This window comes from Mauremys mutica, chromosome 2 (assembly GCF_020497125.1).
Source record: "Mauremys mutica isolate MM-2020 ecotype Southern chromosome 2, ASM2049712v1, whole genome shotgun sequence".
In the NCBI taxonomy this organism is placed as follows: Eukaryota; Metazoa; Chordata; order Testudines; family Geoemydidae; genus Mauremys; species Mauremys mutica.
The window spans coordinates 42518478-42536578 of NC_059073.1; the positions used below are offsets into that span (position 1 = coordinate 42518478).

General features: G+C 45.0%; 1 long non-coding RNA gene across 1 annotated transcript; it reads right to left on the reverse strand.

The window, feature by feature from the left end:
* Positions 1–760: 760 nt before the first annotated feature.
* LOC123364652 lies at positions 761–17964 on the reverse strand. The gene is made up of 3 exons (XR_006577193.1): positions 17911–17964; positions 12305–12449; positions 761–872 (listed from the first exon to the last, which is right to left on the reverse strand). It is a non-coding gene; the product is annotated as an uncharacterized LOC123364652 (long non-coding RNA).
* Positions 17965–18101: the final 137 nt, after the last annotated feature.

An 18101-nucleotide genomic window follows, 5' to 3' on the forward strand; every position in this document is an offset into this window, starting at 1 on the left:
GGCTGAGGAAGGACTCATCAGCTCAGCAGCACTTGTCAGGTTCAGGCCCAGAGATAACTCATTACATTACTACCTCCACCCCCCAAAGATGCCTGCCAGTGGCCCTTGGACCAGGGTTACCAGGGTGTGACTGATGCAATTCTCGAAGCGGGTTGTGTTCATGTATATTTTCAGCTGGCTCCCACAAATGATCAACTGGACCATCACCCTCCCAGTCAACAAGGTACATGAGCTTTCCTCAGAGAATTTTGGAGTCCAAGATCTGCTTCATCAGGTAATCCTCATCCCCCTGGACCAGGGGTGGCCAACCGGAGCCTGAGAAGGAGCCAGAATTTACCAATGTACATTGTCAAAGAGCAACAGTAATACATCATCAGCCTCCCATCATCTCCCCCACCCCCGCTCCCAGTGCCTCCCACCCACCGGCAGCCCCGCCGATCAGCACCTTCCCCTCCCTCCCCACACCTCCTGATCAGCTGTTTTGTGGCATGCATGAGGCTCTGAGGCAGGGGGAGGCACGAGGGCACTGCAGGCTAAGGGGATGGGGCAGGAAGGGGTGGAGTGGGGGCAGAGCCAGGGGTTGAGCAGTGAGCACCCCCCCCCGGCACATTGGAAAGTTGGCACCTGTAGTTCCAGCCCCGGAGTCGGTGCCCATACAAGGAGCTGCATGTTAACTTCTGAAGAGCCGCGTGTGGCTCCGGAGCCACAGGTTGGCCACCCCTGCCCTGGACCAGGACAGGAGAGGTGACTGTTGTACTCATCCAGGGAAGGTGTGGTCCGTGTGATTTTTCCATTAGGAGACATGAAATCCTGGGTGCGTTTTCATCTCCATAGGTAACTGGAGTTTGAAGGCCACAGATCTGCTGTATGACCTGAAATGGGCCAAGATATCAGTAATTCAACTTCCTTGAAGGCTGGGTACAGTCAAAGTGCTGTGCTGAGAGCCATACTTTCATCTCCAATTGTGATTTGAGGGACTGTCCACCATAGGCACCAACTTTTCCCAGCACCAGTGGGTGCTCGCGCCCCTGGCCCCATGCCGACTCCACCCCTGCCCCGCCCCCACCCTGCCCCCATTCTAACCCCTTCCCCAAAGTCCCCGCCCCAACTCCGCCCCCTCCTTTCCCCTATTGGACCCCTTCCCCAAATCCCCGCCCCAGCTCCACCTCTTCCCTGAGCTCGCTGCATTCCCCCTCCTGCCCCCTCCCTCCCAGTGCTTGGCGCCGCAAAACAGCTGTTTCACGGCGGGAAGCACTGGGAGCTAGGGGGAGAAGCGGCATGCTCAGGGGAGGTGACGGAGGCTGAGCGGAGGTGGAGGTGAGCTGGGGCAGAGAGCTGCCGGTAGGTGCACAGCACCCACCAATTTTCCCCCATGTGTGCTCCAGCCCCAGAGCACCCACAGAGTCGGGCCTATGCTGTCTACTGATCTAGATCACCATGATGCTTGTCACCTTTTGGCTAACTCTAGATGGGATTTCAGTTCTTCTTGGATGCAGTGAAGGTGTTTGACTAGGTCAGAGGCAGCAGGTACATAGAAGGCTCATGGCATGGATGGGTGAAACTGAGGGTGGAAACCATAGCTGGCATAAAAAGGACTCTGGTGGATTGATTGATGGTTGGAATTAGCGTACATGAATTCAGTGAAGTGAAGGAGGGAAACCCAGTCATTCTGATGATAATTAATAAAACCACCGAGGTATTACTCTAGAATTTGGTTCACTTGTTCAGTCTGTCCATCAATCTGGGAGTGAAATGCTGAGGAAGCACCGTACGTAGTTCAACATCCAGGAACTTGAATAACTCCTGCCAGAAGTGCAAAACAAACTGGGATGCTCAGTCAGATGTGATATTAGATGGAGTTTGAAAGCATATTTAATGAGACACCAGAGATATCTATCAAATCCGTCTATGCAACAATATAAAAGAAATATTGTTACTTCTTTTGCCATTCTTAACATGTAATGTTTGATGACTTTCTAAGACTGCAGAATGTAGACTTTTGCTCTCCCAAATTCTGTCCATATTCCTGCATAGAAAATAAAAGCTGCTCCCAAAGAAGTCTTCAGGAGCTCAGTATAGGAAGCAAAAAGCTCAATTGCAATCTAGTTTGCAGCAAGAGGAAAATTTGATGGGAAGATATCTGAAACAGAACAGCATAGACGAGGCTTTAAGCAGTAGCGCTCATCCCAGTGCTAGGGTGACCAGACAGCTCATTTTTAAAGGGACAGCCCCATATTTAAGCCCTCCTGAAAGTGTCCCAACTTTTTCTTAAAAACATGCAAATTGTCACCTATTTTCTGTCTCCCCCACATCAGTACTGGTGGTTACTGCTGCTGGCTGGATACCTGCTCACCAGCCACCTGCCCACCTGCTGCTCCTCCATATCCCCCCCCCCCCCCACGGCAGAGCGCATTCCATTCCCAGCCCCTGATTGGAGTGCTCAGCTCACCAGCAGCCTGGCCTGCAAGCTCCTTCCTCCTCCACTGCCTCTGGCTGGGCCGGTGCCCCAGGAAAGCCCAAGAGCCTCTGGCCCTGGGTGCTGGCCAGGAGGAGCCGAGCCCTGCATGTGCCAAAGCCCCGCACAGCACTGGCATGGGGAAGCCTCTCCATGCCTCAGCTAAGCTCTGGAGTGGTGGTGGTGGGGAAAGTGATTTCCAGCCTGTTTGCACCATGACTCTGCATGCTCCACAGCAGCCCCCTGGGCAGGGTTTTAGTATCCTTTTCAGAAACCCTGTCCTGGATCCTGCCCCTGGGGAGGGCAGGGCAGCTCTGTCCCCTAGGCACCCTCCCCTGCTGAGCCATCTCTCTGGCCGGGTTCACTGAAGCCCCTGCAATCAGGTTCTCTGGGCCCTGGTGCACAATGCATCCTTAGTGCTTAACCTCTTCCTGCCCGCGCTGTAGCCAGGGAACAGTTGGTGGCCAGAAGCAGCCTGGAGGTATTACCTCCTTTCGACACTGTGTGGGAAGGAAGGGACAAGCTGCTTCCAGCCACAAGAATGGGGGAAGAGATGAGCTCTGCAAAGACATGAGCCTGGTCATCCCTTCCCCTCTCCTCCTCCCTGCAGTTGGAACCAGCTCCTGTCCCTTCCCTCCTGCACAGTGCCTAAAGGCTGCTGCTGGACACATTCTGGTGTGAACCCTGGCAGAAAGCTGGGGAGGGGGGGCATGTGACCCTGCATGCCCCCCACATGTTGCCTTGGGAAGACGCTGTGCCAGATACCAGGAGATGCGAGTGTGTACTGGGGGCCCAGCCAGGCATTGAGGGCAGAGAGCACTGGGCAGAGAGAGTTGGATTGATCGGCCACCCCCACTGTCTGAGAGATGTGTACTGCAGTGTGTGAGTCACCTCTTCCCCTGTGAACCCTAAAGCCATAACGATAAGAAAGTAAATAAAAAGAATCCAACTACACAATATTTCTTTGTAACGGGGGCTCAGTCAACTTGATGTTAATTTGAACATATGTACTGCATAGTTTTGATTGATTGCCATTGAACTCGTTTGAATACAAGTAATTTTACCAGGTGTCCCATATTCAGCATAGGGAAATATGGTCACCCTACCCATTGCAGAAGAAATTGAGAAGTGAAGTATAAATTATGTAAGTCCTATTACTAAGGAATTAGCAGATTTACCTGAAGATAAGAAATGGAAATGCGAGGGAAATGATGGAGAATTGTGAATTTTTCTGGGCAATGTAAAGGAGAGTGATGATAAAGAAGAATGTGGCTCATATGAAAAGCAGAGTAATGAAAAAGAAAAATCTGGTTTACATGAAAAGGAAAGAAACGATAAAGAAGAATCAGCCTTGCACGATGACAGAAACAACAGTGAGAAAAATTGCACAGCACAAATCGATACAGCAGATTCTGCTTTATGGCTGGCAATCCTAACCTCTGACAATATTGATCGTACAATTTTGAATGGGCCGGGCAAAATCAAGGATATGATGTTTCCAGTAAATGAGTAGAAGCGACACTTCTCAAAGTCACACTGTGAAAGAGTGTTTGAGAATGGTGAGAAACTGAATTGTCATTGGCAAGAAAGGACAGAAAACTTAGGAATTAAGCCTGTTTTCAAAGAAACTTGTATTTATCAGAAGAGACAGTTTAGTTATGAGGACAGAGATGAGGTGATGGGAAGCCTGGAAGAAAGATTCCAGCGGGAGTTTTTTGCTCACTCGTTGACACTGCGTGAGTGTCCATTAAAGAAAAGTTTGGAAAATGAAACATCAGGAAAAGACCTGGGTTTTTTTGGTATGACCTTAGTAAGCTGCCGGCTGACAGGAAAACACTCTTGAACAATGTACGACCCTTCACCAGATGCTGACACATGGGGAATGTTTGCACATCAATGATAAAGACCTCTATGTCGAATGGACAACATCCGTCACATTTTGCAACATGGGAAGCACTCTCCACTCCAAGTTCTCCAATTCATTCAAATGCAATAAAAATAAGGTATTCAAAAGTTTAACAAATGGAGGTGTGTGTATGGGGGGGGGCCACCAAAGATGCTCCTTGCCTAGGGCGCCATTTGGTCTAGGGCTAGTTCTGTCCAGGTCCTTGTGGTCTGTACATACTTGGACAGGGAAACATGCACCTTTCAGGAGGTGACACTATTCCCCAAAGGTAGCCTTGATGGCCAGTAGTTCTTTGTTACAGATTTGATAGTTTTGTTCTATGGGTGTCAGTTTCCAGAAATAAAATGCACAGGGGTGGAGCACATTCTGGGGCTCATGCTGCTGTGCTCTCACTGCTTCAGCTGCATAATTGGAGGCACCTGCTTTGACAGTGAGAGGTTTTGTGGGTCTGGATGTACCATGGTGGGTGCCAGTGTAAATGCTTCTTTTAATAGCTCAAAGGCAGATTGGACTTCCTGCTTCCAAGGAAATATGGTGTTCTACCAGAGCAGAAGGGTAATTGGGGTCACCATCTTCAAAAAAAAGTCCTTGATGAATCTTAGGTAAAAATTAGCAAACCCCAGGAAGCCTGGACATTTGTGGACGTTCCATCTTGCTATCCAGTACACAATCACAATCCATTAGAGGAAATGACATAGCCTAGGAAGTCAACACAAGGGGAAATCAAACTCACACTTCTCAGGTTTTCAGTACAGGTCATTCACTTGGAGGGCCTTTGTCAAAGGTCTCACCCCCACTTGGAACTGTTGGGCTCCAATGTGGGGACCTGACTTGGTTTCCCTCTAAACTAAAATCCTAGTTTAGATCTAGTAAGCTGCCACCACTCAATTAGGAAATGTGAATTGAGACACAGTCCTTCCCCAAAATCCTAGGGGATTCCAAGAGCCCCAAATCCATGGAGTTCTTACACCCAGGAGAAACAAACCATTCCCCCTGCTTCCTCCCCCCTCCCTTTTCCTAGGAGAGATACCGGGATCCAACTACAGAGGGATACCTCCCTCTCCCCTTTCCCTGAGAATCCACCCAAGGAAAGACCAACAAGTCCTTAATAGAAAAGAATTTATTAAAGAATAAAAGAAAATACAGAATCTCTATGAGCCCAAGCTGGACACTCATAGGGGATAACCTTATCAATCTCTGGAGAGAATTCCCCCTCCCCCCTTTCTCAGTCAAAGCAAAATCAGCAAACAGGAATAAAGCATTTCCTTTAGCAAACACACAATTGCAAATGTAGAAATCAAATCATAAGACTAATTCGCCTTTCTAATTAATACTCACTATTAATTAGTAGAAACTACTCCAGGAGAACTTGGAGACATGACTGTCCTCTGTTAGATCCAAAAACAGTTCTCACGACAAACAAAGAAAAAACAGACAAAAGCTTCCCTCCACAGAGATTTGAAAAAAATCTTATCTCTGATTGGTCCTCTGGTCAGGTGGTCACCAGGTACTGCATGTTAACCCTTTACAGGTAAAACAGACTTTAACCCTTAACTATCTGTTTATGACACGCCCCCCAAATCGCCAGCAGTGGGAACTACTGGTGGTGATTTCCTTCTAGAACTTTAAAATAAACAGATTAACAAAACACATGCACTATTACATATACTACTAAGTATGTAACAACAAGATATTTGACATTGAAGAACACTTTGTATGCATTTGCCCGGACATACTTGGCGACGTCCTTGCCCATCCTGCCAGTGGAAGGACTTTCCCAACCTGTCTTTGGTTTGTTGACCCCAGAATGCCCACTGGGATGTCAGGGCCCGAGCTTAAGAGCTTGTCCCAGTACTTAGTTGGAACTACCAACTGTCTTTGAGGATGCTGGCCTTCCTGGTGTTTACCAGAAAGAATGTCCTTATATAAAAGTCCTTGTTTTACAACAAACTGGAATTGGGTAGAAGAGCTGAGAGGCGGTGGGTTGCTTCGTGCCGCCGCCCAAGCTTTCTTAAGGCTGTCATCGGCTTCCTGCTCAGTCTGGAACTGTTCCCTTGAGGCGGGAGACACCAGTTCCTGTGGGAGCGATGTAGGTGATGAGGTTGTTTCCGTTGACTGTGAACCGCTCTGCGCTGGTGCACAAGGTGATATTTCAGGCTCTGGCTGAGCCTCTTGGGTAGAGTTGTCTGCTGCTTCTGCCAGTTTAGGCCCATTGGCGCCCCCTGGCGGTGGAGTTGCAAGCGCTGGCGTCAGTGCTGGCGCTGGTTCTGCCGCTGGTTGCTTTTCCAGTTCCGGTCCTGGGACTGGATGTACTATGGCTGCTGTAGTTGTTGGCATGAGATCCGGTTCCACCACCTTTGTCTGGGTCTTTGGTAACACAGACCGGGTCCTGGTGGATGGCTCAGGAACAGGGATGGGAGTGCCTGCTTGTTTGGCCTGGCTGCGGGTGACCACTCCCCCCCTCTTGGCCAGCTGCACATGGTTGGCCAAGTTTTCCCCCAGTAGCATGGGGATGGAATAATTGTCATAGACAGCAAAAGTCCACTTTCCTGACCAGTCCTTGTACTGGTCTTCAGGGATGCTGTACCCATGGCAGGTCCTTTTAAAATTTTTTGAAGAAGGCCTCAGTGTTCTCACCTGCCATGTAGGTGGGAAATTTCTTGGGATGGGGAACAGTGCCTTCTGGTGTTGGCCACACCCCTCTGCAGTCAGTGAATTTTATAGGAGTACTTGTGGCACCTTAAAGACTAACAAATTTATTTTAGCATGAGCTTTCTTGAGCTAAAGCTCACTTCTTCGGATGCATAGAATGGAACACACAGACAGGAGATATCTAAATATCTAAATATCTAAATATATAAATATCTAAATATTATAAATAAATATCTATAAATAAATAAATAAATAAATATCTAAATATATAAATAAATATCTCCTGTCTGTGTGTTCCATTCTATGCATCCGAAGAAGTGAGCTTTAGCTCACGAAAGCTCATGCTAAAATAAATTTGTTAGTCTTTAAGGTGCCACAAGTACTCCTGTTTTTTTTGCGGATACAGACTAACACGGCTGCTACTCTGAAACCAGTGAATTTTATGTGTGGCTTGCTGGTGTTGCTTTTTGGTGCTGGTCACACCCCTCTGCATTCAGTGAACTGGTTCCCCCAATTCCTAACCCTTTCTATTCCCGAGAGACTGAATAGAAAAGAAACAAAACCTTTTCATTTGCAAATGTGTAGTTGCTGTTTGCTGATATACTGAGAAGACCAAAAAACTGGTTTGTCCTGTTTCTAGCACTTGCTAAGTACCTCACAGTAGGGGTCCTTCTAACAAAGCCTGTTAGAAAAACTTACACCTCTTTCCTAGCTGTTTTCAAGCAGACAAAGAAAAAAGAAAAAAAAAGAAAAGAAGAAGAAAAAAAAATCCTTTCCTAACACAGCCCGTTAGAAAACCTTATTTCCCCCAGCTAAACCCAGCTGAAAATATGTTTTCAAAAAAACACTAATAAGCCCAGCTGACCGGCTGGTGCTACTTAGTACCTGCGAGAAAAGTGTAGTAAATCCTCTCAGGGATTTGTATTCCCTGGCTCCAGAGGATTTCAAAAGACACAGGGAAAAAAAAATCTGGCTGGAGGGTTTCTGTCTCCCCCCCCCAAACCTGTTTTCCCCACTGGATGGGAATGTACTTTGTCGAGCACTTCCCCCCACCTTAGGAATCCTGAGTGATACCTGATATCACAAAGGAAGGACACACCTCTAGGGAAGAGTTTTTCCTCAGCATAGCCAGCAGAGAAAAAAAACTCCTTCTAACCCTGAAAACTGATTTAAACTGCCTTTTCCTCAAGCTGCCTGTCCAAGCAAACAGAAAGAAAAGCTGCTTCCAACAAAGCCTGCTGGAAAACTTAATTCCCTCCAGCCAACCTGGCTGAAACTGTAAACTCCCTCTTCTCTCAGGTTGCTTTCCTGCTCTAGAAGAAGAGAATAGCTCCCTTCAGCGTAGCCCAGCTGAAAAAAACTCCTTGTAACAATGGGTTCGAAACTCCGCTGCCACCATGTCAAAGGTCTCACCCCCACTTGGAACTGTTGGGCTCCAATGTGGGGACCTGACTTGGTTTCCCTCTAAACTAAAATCCTAGTTTAGATCTAGTAAGCTGCCACCACTCAATTAGGAAATGTGAATTGAGACACAGTCCTTCCCCAAAATCCTAGGGGATTCCAAGAGCCCCAAATCCATGGAGTTCTTACACCCAGGAGAAACAAACCATTCCCCCTGCTTCCTCCCCCCTCCCTTTTCCTAGGAGAGATACCGGGATCCAACTACAGAGGGATACCTCCCCCTCCCCTTTCCCTGAGAATCCACCCAAGGAAAGACCAACAAGTCCTTAATAGAAAAGAATTTATTAAAGAATAAAAGAAAATACAGAATCTCTATGAGCCCAAGCTGGACACTCATAGGGGATAACCTTATCAATCTCTGGAGAGAATTCCCCCTCCCCCCTTTCTCAGTCAAAGCAAAATCAGCAAACAGGAATAAAGCATTTCCTTTAGCAAACACACAATTGCAAATGTAGAAATCAAATCATAAGACTAATTCGCCTTTCTAATTAATACTCACTATTAATTAGTAGAAACTACTCCAGGAGAACTTGGAGACATGACTGTCCTCTGTTAGATCCAAAAACAGTTCTCACGACAAACAAAGAAAAAACAGACAAAAGCTTCCCTCCACAGAGATTTGAAAAAAATCTTATCTCTGATTGGTCCTCTGGTCAGGTGGTCACCAGGTACTGCATGTTAACCCTTTACAGGTAAAACAGACTTTAACCCTTAACTATCTGTTTATGACAGCCTTGAATACCAGACAGATGTGTTGGTCAAGAATAGTTTGACTTTCTGAGAAGATGAGGACAGGGGCGGCTCTAGGGATTTTGCCGCCCCAAGCACGCCAGGCAGGCTGCCTCTGGCGGTTTGCCTGCGGAGAGTCCGCTGGTCCCACGGCTTCGGTGGACCTGCCGCAGGCGTGCCTGTGGCAGGACCTCTGAAGCCATGGGACCGCAGGCACACCTGCGGGAGGTCCACCGAAGCCGCGGGACCAGCGGACCCTCCGCAGACAAACCGCTGGAGGCAGTCTGCCTGCTGCCCTCACGGCGCCGGCAGAGCGCCCCCCGCGGCTTGCCGCCCCAAGCACGCGCTTGATGTGCTGGGGCCTGGAGCCGCCCCTGGATGAGGATGTCATCTAGGTAGATCATCATGAACAGGTCTAAAACATTCCTCAAAGTATCATTGGTAAAGTGCCTGAATGTGGCTGGGGCATTGGAGAGACTGACAGGCATAAGCAGACATTCAAAATGGCCATAATATATGTAAAACATTGTTTTCCATTGGTTGCCCTCTTGAATACAAACTAGGTTGTAAATGCCGCTCTTGGTAAATACCTTGGCAGAACGGATCCTTTCCAACAGCTCATTGATCAAAGGCAAAAGATACTTGTTCTAGATGGTGATTTTGTTCAAGGCATGATAGTCTACACAAAGGCACAAGGAGACGTCCTTTTTCACAAACAAAATTGGGGCATGTGTGTGGATAGATGGATGAAGTTCTTTGCAAGATTTTCATCAAGATATTCTTGTAGGGCCTTGAGTTCTGGTTCTGATAAGGAGTAAATCCATCTGAATGGAATTTTATCCCCTGGCAGGAGATCGATGGGGTGACTGTAAGGTCTATGCAGGGGTAAAATATCAGCATTCCTTTTATCAAATACATCAGCAAACTCTTGATATTTTGCAAGGATTAAGGAGCTGTTGGCTTCTTGAATCTGCTTGATATACATGGCAGTGGACTAGGTGTTGGTTCTTGTTTCCTTGGCCCCTGATTTGGCTAGACACTATTGTTAGCAGTAGCTTGACTTGAATCGTACCTCAAGCATCTTCCATGAGATGTGTGTATCATGCATTGAGAGCCAGGGTATACTAAACATAATTGGAAAGTGTGATGACTTAAATAAATTAAACTGCAGAGTCTCTAGGTAATCTTGGATTTCAATCTGGAGGGGCATGGGTTCGTGGGTAACCAGACCAGAGGAAAGCATACTACCATTGATTGTTTCCACTAGATCTGGGGTGGGCTTCTTTTCACCAGCAGTTGATTAGCCTTAGCAAATCCAGCATCCCAGAATCTACTAGTCAAGCTGGGTGCAATTCACCACAGATTGGACCCAGAGATGGAGAAAGACCTGCAGGTGTGGAGGAAAACAGTTCACTGCTGTCAAGATACATCTGGACAGAAGAGTGGGCCTCACTGAAGGATTCAACTCCGAGGTTACATCCAGCTGCGAACTCTCTAATGGGGATGTATATGCTCATTATAGGTCACTGAAGGTCTGAATTTAAGGGGGCTCTCAGCGGCAAAGTGGCCCTGATACCCACAGAATAGGCAGACAGCATTCCACACTGTATCGGCGATCAGACACTGAAAATGTGCAGCATATGTCAAGATGGAGCAACGCTTTTCTGGAAAAACTGCAAGCAACTTCAGCAGTACACGTGCGATTCCGATTATCAAATATTAGAGAGAAGGCCTGGATGAATTATCAAAGTTATTGAGAATAGGGCTGGCTGTTCCAAGATCTGCGAGGCCCAGTCCAGGGCTTCCCCAGTCAATAAACTGATAATAAACCTCACCTTGGTCTGATCATCGGGATATATTGCAGGATTCATCAGGAACAAAAGGCAGTACTGGTTAAGAACTCCTGGGGATTCCCATCAAATCTTTCTGGCAATGGAACCTTTGGGCTGGGTTCTAAAGGTACCATGGCTGGCTCTATTGAGGTTACTGGGGCTAGCACGATCTCTGGGTGAAGGGAGGGATTCTCCCGATGCAACTGGGCAACTTGATCCCAAAGGCTGTGGACCAACTCTGTCATCTCAGTGATGGACATTCCATGGGTCTCCATCTCAACTGCTGGGGCAGGGCACAAAATCAGGCAGTCTGCTCAAACTGTCAGAAACTGAGAAGTGGGTTCGTCAGGCCTAGTGTTTGGAGCAGTGGTGGTCAGGACTAGTGGTTGAAGCAGCAGTGGTCAGTCTGGGGACCAGAGCAGGAATCAAGAATGGGGTTGGAACAAGGCTGGAGCAGGAGCAGGAGCTAGAGCAGTCTGTCAGAACCACCAAGTGGCAGACGATATTCCCAGTGAGGGAGTGACGTTGAGCAGACTGGAATGGCTGCTCTCATAGGAAGACCATATCCCTGGCCTTGGGGATCACCTGGTTAGGTCTGTGCTTATGGATTGGCTGAACCCTGATTAATTGATGTGGATCCCTCAGGTCATCAGGCTCATGGATATCTCATCAGGCTCAGGCTGAGGGATAACTCATCAACCCCACAGCACTTATCCGGCTCAAGTTCAGGCTCAGAGAGCACTCATCAGGCTCAAAGATAACTCATTATAGTTGCTTGGCCTTGGCAGACACTTCCATGAGTGTGTGGGAGGTTGTTTCTGCCAGCTGATGGCCCATCATTCTGTGTATGAGGGCTCATGATCCACTTGACAATAGTGAGGGGATCAGGTGTCCTGGGTGTAGATGAAGCATCATAACAGACTTAAAAATTGGGCTGAAGGGAGAATACAAAACTAAAATAATCTCTCAGGGTATGTCTACACTGCAATTAAAAACCTGCGGCTGGCCTGTTACAGCTGCCTCAGGCTTCTGAGGCTTGAGCTACAGGGCTGTTTAACTGCAGTATAGATGTTTTGGCTCAGGTTGGAGCCCAGGCTCTAGGATCCTGTGAGGTGAGAGGGTCCCAGAGCCTGGCTGCAGCCTAGGCCCAAATAGCTACACAGGCCAGCCATAGATGTCTAGCTGCAGCGTAGACATACCATAAGCCAGCTATGTAATGAATTGTTCTGCATAATGCACTATGTGCTGCTTGTACTATGAATACTGTACTTTATTCTCCGGTGGGAAGAACTGAAGAACTGTCTTTCTTTTTTTTCCCCCTTCTTCTTTTTCTTTTGGATATAAGGCGTATTCATGACAGATACTTCTGAAACTGCAGGGGATCATCATTATATCACCACCTTGCTGTGGACAGCTGGAAGGAGAAGATAGTGGATCAAATTCATCTCTGGTGCAACCTTATTGAAAGTGAGGTGATAAAGTGAGATACGACTGGAGAGGCATAAAATAAGAAAAGGCTTTTACTGGCACGACACGGTGACATGGATGGTGATTGAAAGTCGAATGTTATTTGAAAGTACCATCAAAGGTAGATTAAAATCAGAAATGCTACGAGAGGAAATGGATAACCAACCCAATGCAGAACACTGCTTACATGTGCACAGCAGGGGCCTCTAAGGAAAGTGTTTGTTGTGGAAGAAATAAAAGGTCGTGTCAAATTGATTTAACACCTAGGAACATTATTGGTATTTTGCTTAGTCCCTAATCTACCAAACAGAAAACAAGAGTTGTGCGCCATCTGTTTAACCCCAAAAGATGTTTCTTCAGATCAGAATATTTAAACAACTATATTCTGATGACAAGTTTTAAAAAGAAACCTATCATCATTTCAAGACAATATGGGCTTTTCTTTAATCATAATATATGCTTGGAATGTCCTGCAGTTTAGATCAAATTGTAATCCCTTGATGAAATTTAATGATTCTTTGTCCATTAATTTGCATTATGTGGCACAAGCCTGAGTTACTGAGGGTACTGGTGTGAGTGTACAGGGTTGGGACCAGATATAAAATTAAAATGGTAACATATATAATAGATCATCGCTGTCTTAATAAAGGCCCGCACACGAGTGTGCCAGTACTTTAAGTGCTAAAAGTGAAGTAACAAACACAAAGTTCTCAATTTTTAAATTTACAAATGTGAAACAGATCGGGCAGTATTATATAAGAAAAAGTCTGATTTCAAAATGGATAACACACAGTCTGCACAGAAGGAGACAACTAGCAAGTGACTAAAATCTATGAATAATAAAACAAGTGTTTATACTAAATCTAAACAAATACTGCTTCATCACAAGCTATAAATAAATATTGCTTTTCAGCGGCAGCCCTGGAACGCCATAATAGTCAGCCCAGCCCTATAGAATCCTAGGGTTAGGAGGGACCGCAAAGATAATCTCTGTTGTGTCTAAACCATCCAAGACACATGGCTATCCAGCCTCCTTTTGAAAACCTCCAGTGAAGGAGCTTCCACAACCTCCCTAGGCAGGGTGTTCCATTGCCTTAATGTTCTTACAGTTAGGAAGTTTTTCCTGGGATTTAGTGAAAATCAGAACTCCATGACAAAGTTTAATCCCTCAGACAAAGTAAATTACTTGGTTAGAAATAATGCCATAATCCTCATTTAACCACTTTAGATCTTTTAGCAAACAGGGGGCAACAGCAACATGTTTCAGTGTGTTGAGATGAGTTCCTGTCTGCATCCTATAGAACTTGCCCATACCGGTATTGCCCTGGCCTCTTCTTTTGTCATTCAGTGTTGAACGCATTCTAAACCAATATGCATTTCCTCACCTTTTGGGGGCGAAGCCAGACTTTAAGGCACCTGCTCCCCTACATGGTGTTAACTTTGCTTGTGCCAATCAGAAACGAACACAAACAGGTTTTGGGCCCCGTCCCCTATGACACTTCTATGATGTCATAGTGGGTACTTTATGGCCTGCCTGCCATGTGCAGGCAGGGAGAGGAGAAAGAAAAATGAATCCTGTGTATACCCGTGAATCCTGTGTATACCCGTGTATCCTGTGTATGCCCGTAACCGAGCCTGATCACCTCGAAGCCTCTCTCTCAGCTCACGTGTTTCAAACAGAGCTTCTACGTTTGCCGGTCGTTATGCATTGGTTTGTATTTGTAAGTATCAGTTATTACTAAATGCTGCATCTTTGTTTATAAATATTGTTAGTAGATATTTTAGTCATTGTGTGTTTTAAGTTTCATTAACTCTATTAGCTAATCATACGCTGCTCCCTTACCCCTTGTAATTATCCCCAATAAAACTTTTAAATTGATTAAGTTTAGTGTGTGTGTGCGTGTGTGTCTGCAGTTTGCATCGTGACCCACACTCTCCTTGCATCCCTTACCAATATAGTCTGTTGCCACGTGCAGCCTGGTAAATAACAGGCCTGCATTTTCTTTCGCCCCTGCGAGCCCGTGGCAATCCTCATGGCGTCACGAACAGGATGCAAGGAAGTTGGGCCATGCCCGTGGCACGCTGCAGACCGCGCAGATGATGAAACTGAACAGTTCCAACATTTGCAGTTTCACCTTTTTACTAGCCAAAATTTGACCAATCCAAAAATAGAATGGATCTGTTCCCTTGGCTCAGGCAAAACTCTAAAAGGCTATACTGTGCCTTTAACCCTGGCAGATACTCTGAGGATGTTTCCACCGTCCTGTTTAGCATGATATGCAAGGCCCTTGATCTGTGCTCTGTCCTCCACGGGGGCACAATATTTGCAGCTAAACAGGCAGCCCCAGGCTCTCCTAAAGATGATAATGAGGAGAAGACAGAAAAGGTAGAGCCCATCACTACCTCCCCCAAGTCCCTCTCAGAAAATTTTGCCACCCCCATATGAAGCTCCTAAAACTCCTCTGTATCCAGCTCTGCCAACAGCCCCAGAATTTACTGAATCTAAAACTGTAGCAAAAGCTTTGCCTATTGCGATAACTAACCTTGATGGAGTTAATCTTTCTTGGCTCAGGTCTCTGTACCTTCCTAGGTTGCTCTTCACCCCCCCTTCCCCTCCTCCGCCTCTCCTCACTTCGGCTCTCTCTTTTTGTTTTAAAAATTAAAAGCTATAGTTTTACAGAAACCTCCAAAAAATAAAGCAATTGAAAACGGAACAAAACAAGAAACAAAAAGAAAACAAGGTAAAAACTTTAAATCCAGTAAATTAATTATTTTAACCCTTCAGGAATGCAACAGCTGGAATTATTCCTAACTTTCTTGAAGATATGGTTGCCAAGCAACAGAAGTGCACTCTCTGCTTCTTATTCTAACCACTAACTAATATTTGTAACATGGGCTTTTCTTATTTCCATATAGCAGAGTTTTAAAATAATGTAAAATATAAAGTAATGCAAAATTCCTTGTTACCGAATTAATACAATACATTTGGCAAATACTAATATATTTTTATCAAATTTATGCTACAAGTTTTAAATAAGGTAATAATTTATTTATTCAAATGTTTAACCCTTTTACTTTTTATTTTTGGTTGTGTTATTTTGTATAAATATGAATAAAATTTTGGCACCATTTGTTTTTAATTGTAAGTTTGTCCTGTATGTCATGTGTGTGTGTTGTGTCTATGTTGTGTGTGTCACGTGACTATTTTTTTTTTCAAAAAATTATTTTTATTTTGTTGCAACAAAAGTCAATTTTATACCCTTTTAAAAATATATATATAAGATGTGGTACCACACTATTTTAAAATTATGGTTGGGGTGTAATCATAGTATATTAACACCAATTTTTTGTGCAAAGTTCAAAAAGGTTTCAGTTACAAATATATGTACATATATTTCTGCCTCAACAAATAATGCAATTCCAAACAAAGAAATTCTCTTTTATCAATCACAGTTTTGTTTTTTAAGTTTTTTTTTAATTTGTTGTTCAAAAAAAATGTAAGGGGAAACCTCAACATTAAGGTAAAGATAATATTAACAAATGTCAATTTCTTGTTTGGGATTTTTATAAACTTGTTTGCACTTTTAATTATAGTTATAAGACTGTCATAACCAAAATGTTTTAAAATAACAATTTATGCATAAAGCTAACCAAACAATTTCAACAGGTTTCCACCTTTGGCTCCCAAACATAACAAAGCATCATAAAAGTATACCCTCAAATACCCTCAAAGTATTTGCATGTGTCTGTATTTAAAATTTATTTTGGTTTAATTTTATAGTTGGTTTGTATTTGTTATACTGCTCTCCCTCACAACATCTTTGCCCACGGAGCCCTTAGGAGAGGGTGGACTACAAACTTGCTTTGCTGCCTACTGGTTGCAGGAGGTCAGCGGAAACCAGTCCCTGTCAGCGCTGAGTCCAGAAGGTTGTCTTGTTTGCTCCACTCAGTTCTCACCTAAATATCCATTACCCTTTCAATTTGTACCAATAGTTTATAATTTTTCTTCATTTAATATATCTAGTGTAAATTGTTCTTCCCCATATGTGCAGTGGGCTGCTTCTAGTGTTTGGAATAATTATTCTTCACAATTTAATTCTTATGTGTTTCCAGTTCTTAATGCTTCAGGTCAAAGTGATCATAGCTTTCCTTTAATTGAGAGTATTACAGTTCCAGCATCTCATTGTTGGGTTTTTGTTGGTAATAGTTTAACCCCAGCCCCTACTTGGGTTGGTACTTATTCTAATTGTTCTATGTGGAGTTTCTCTTATGCTAATACCTCCCTAACTAAACCCACTCTTAATTTTACCTACCCCCCTCCCATTAATTGTTCTTATCGTCTTAATTATAATATTTTTTTGGAACCTTCTATACCTCCATAACACATACGTATCTGTTTCATGCCCAGCATATGCATCATGCTGAGGCTGCATGTATCAATCGTGCATCCAGCTTTTATTCTGTAACCAATAATGGGTGGAGCCATACCACAGTTTCTTCTTTAAGACCCGGTCATTTTTGGATTTGTGGTAATGTTGCATTTGCTGTGCTTCCTCCCAACCCCCGGGGTATATGCACCATTGGCACCCTGTATCTACAGGGCGGAGGTATTTATACCTTGCCATCTGGCCAACGACACCATCGTAGTACCCACTCTTTTTGGACTCGTTTGCAAACAACAGCTTCCTCCCTCGCCTCCTCTATTGTTAGTTTTAACCCTGTTGGTTATATGATGTTACGTGATCAAGTGCTGTTTCAATCCCTTGCTATTGAAATGCTTGCTAATACTACGGGCAAGGGCCTCTCCCTAATTAATCAGCAGTTAAATTCCCTTGTTCAGTATAGTATTCAAAATAGACTAATGATTCAATATTTGTTACAATCGTCCTCATTTTGTACTAAATTTGCTGAAGTATATCCTGACTTTGCTGATAAATGTTGCGTTTCTTTGCCTTCTATTTCTCCTAATTTGTCCTCAATTGTTAAAGACCTGCAAACGTTGAGCTCTACTGTCAGAGAGTCACGAGAGTCCTTCCAGTTTTGGTCATGGCTCGATTGGCTTGGCCTTGCGCCCTACAAATCCTATTTCCAATCCCTGTTTGTGTCCCTTCTGGTTGGGCTCGCTCTTCTCTGTCTCGGATGTGCCTTCATTAAAGCCTGCATTCACAAGTTTGTTGCCTCGGCCTACATCGCTTCCACCCCCGAAGCACATCCCCTCGTAGGTGGGAATGAGGAGTCGGACTCAGAAGTTTAGGTTTTCGGCCAAACTATTTCGGCCAGGGCACGGGGGCATGTTGAGATGAGTTCCTGTCTGCATCCTATAGAACTTGCCCATACCGGTATTGCCCTGGCCTCTTCTTTTGTCATTCAGTGTTGAACGCATTCTAAACCAATATGCATTTCCTCACCTTTTGGGGGCGAAGCCAGACTTTAAGGCACCTGCTCCCCTACATGGTGTTAACTTTGCTTGTGCCAATCAGAAACGAACACAAATAGGTTTTGGGCCCCGTCCCCTATGACACTTCTATGATGTCATAGTGGGTACTTTATGGCCTGCCTGCCATGTGCAGGCAGGGAGAGGAGAAAGAAAAACGAATCC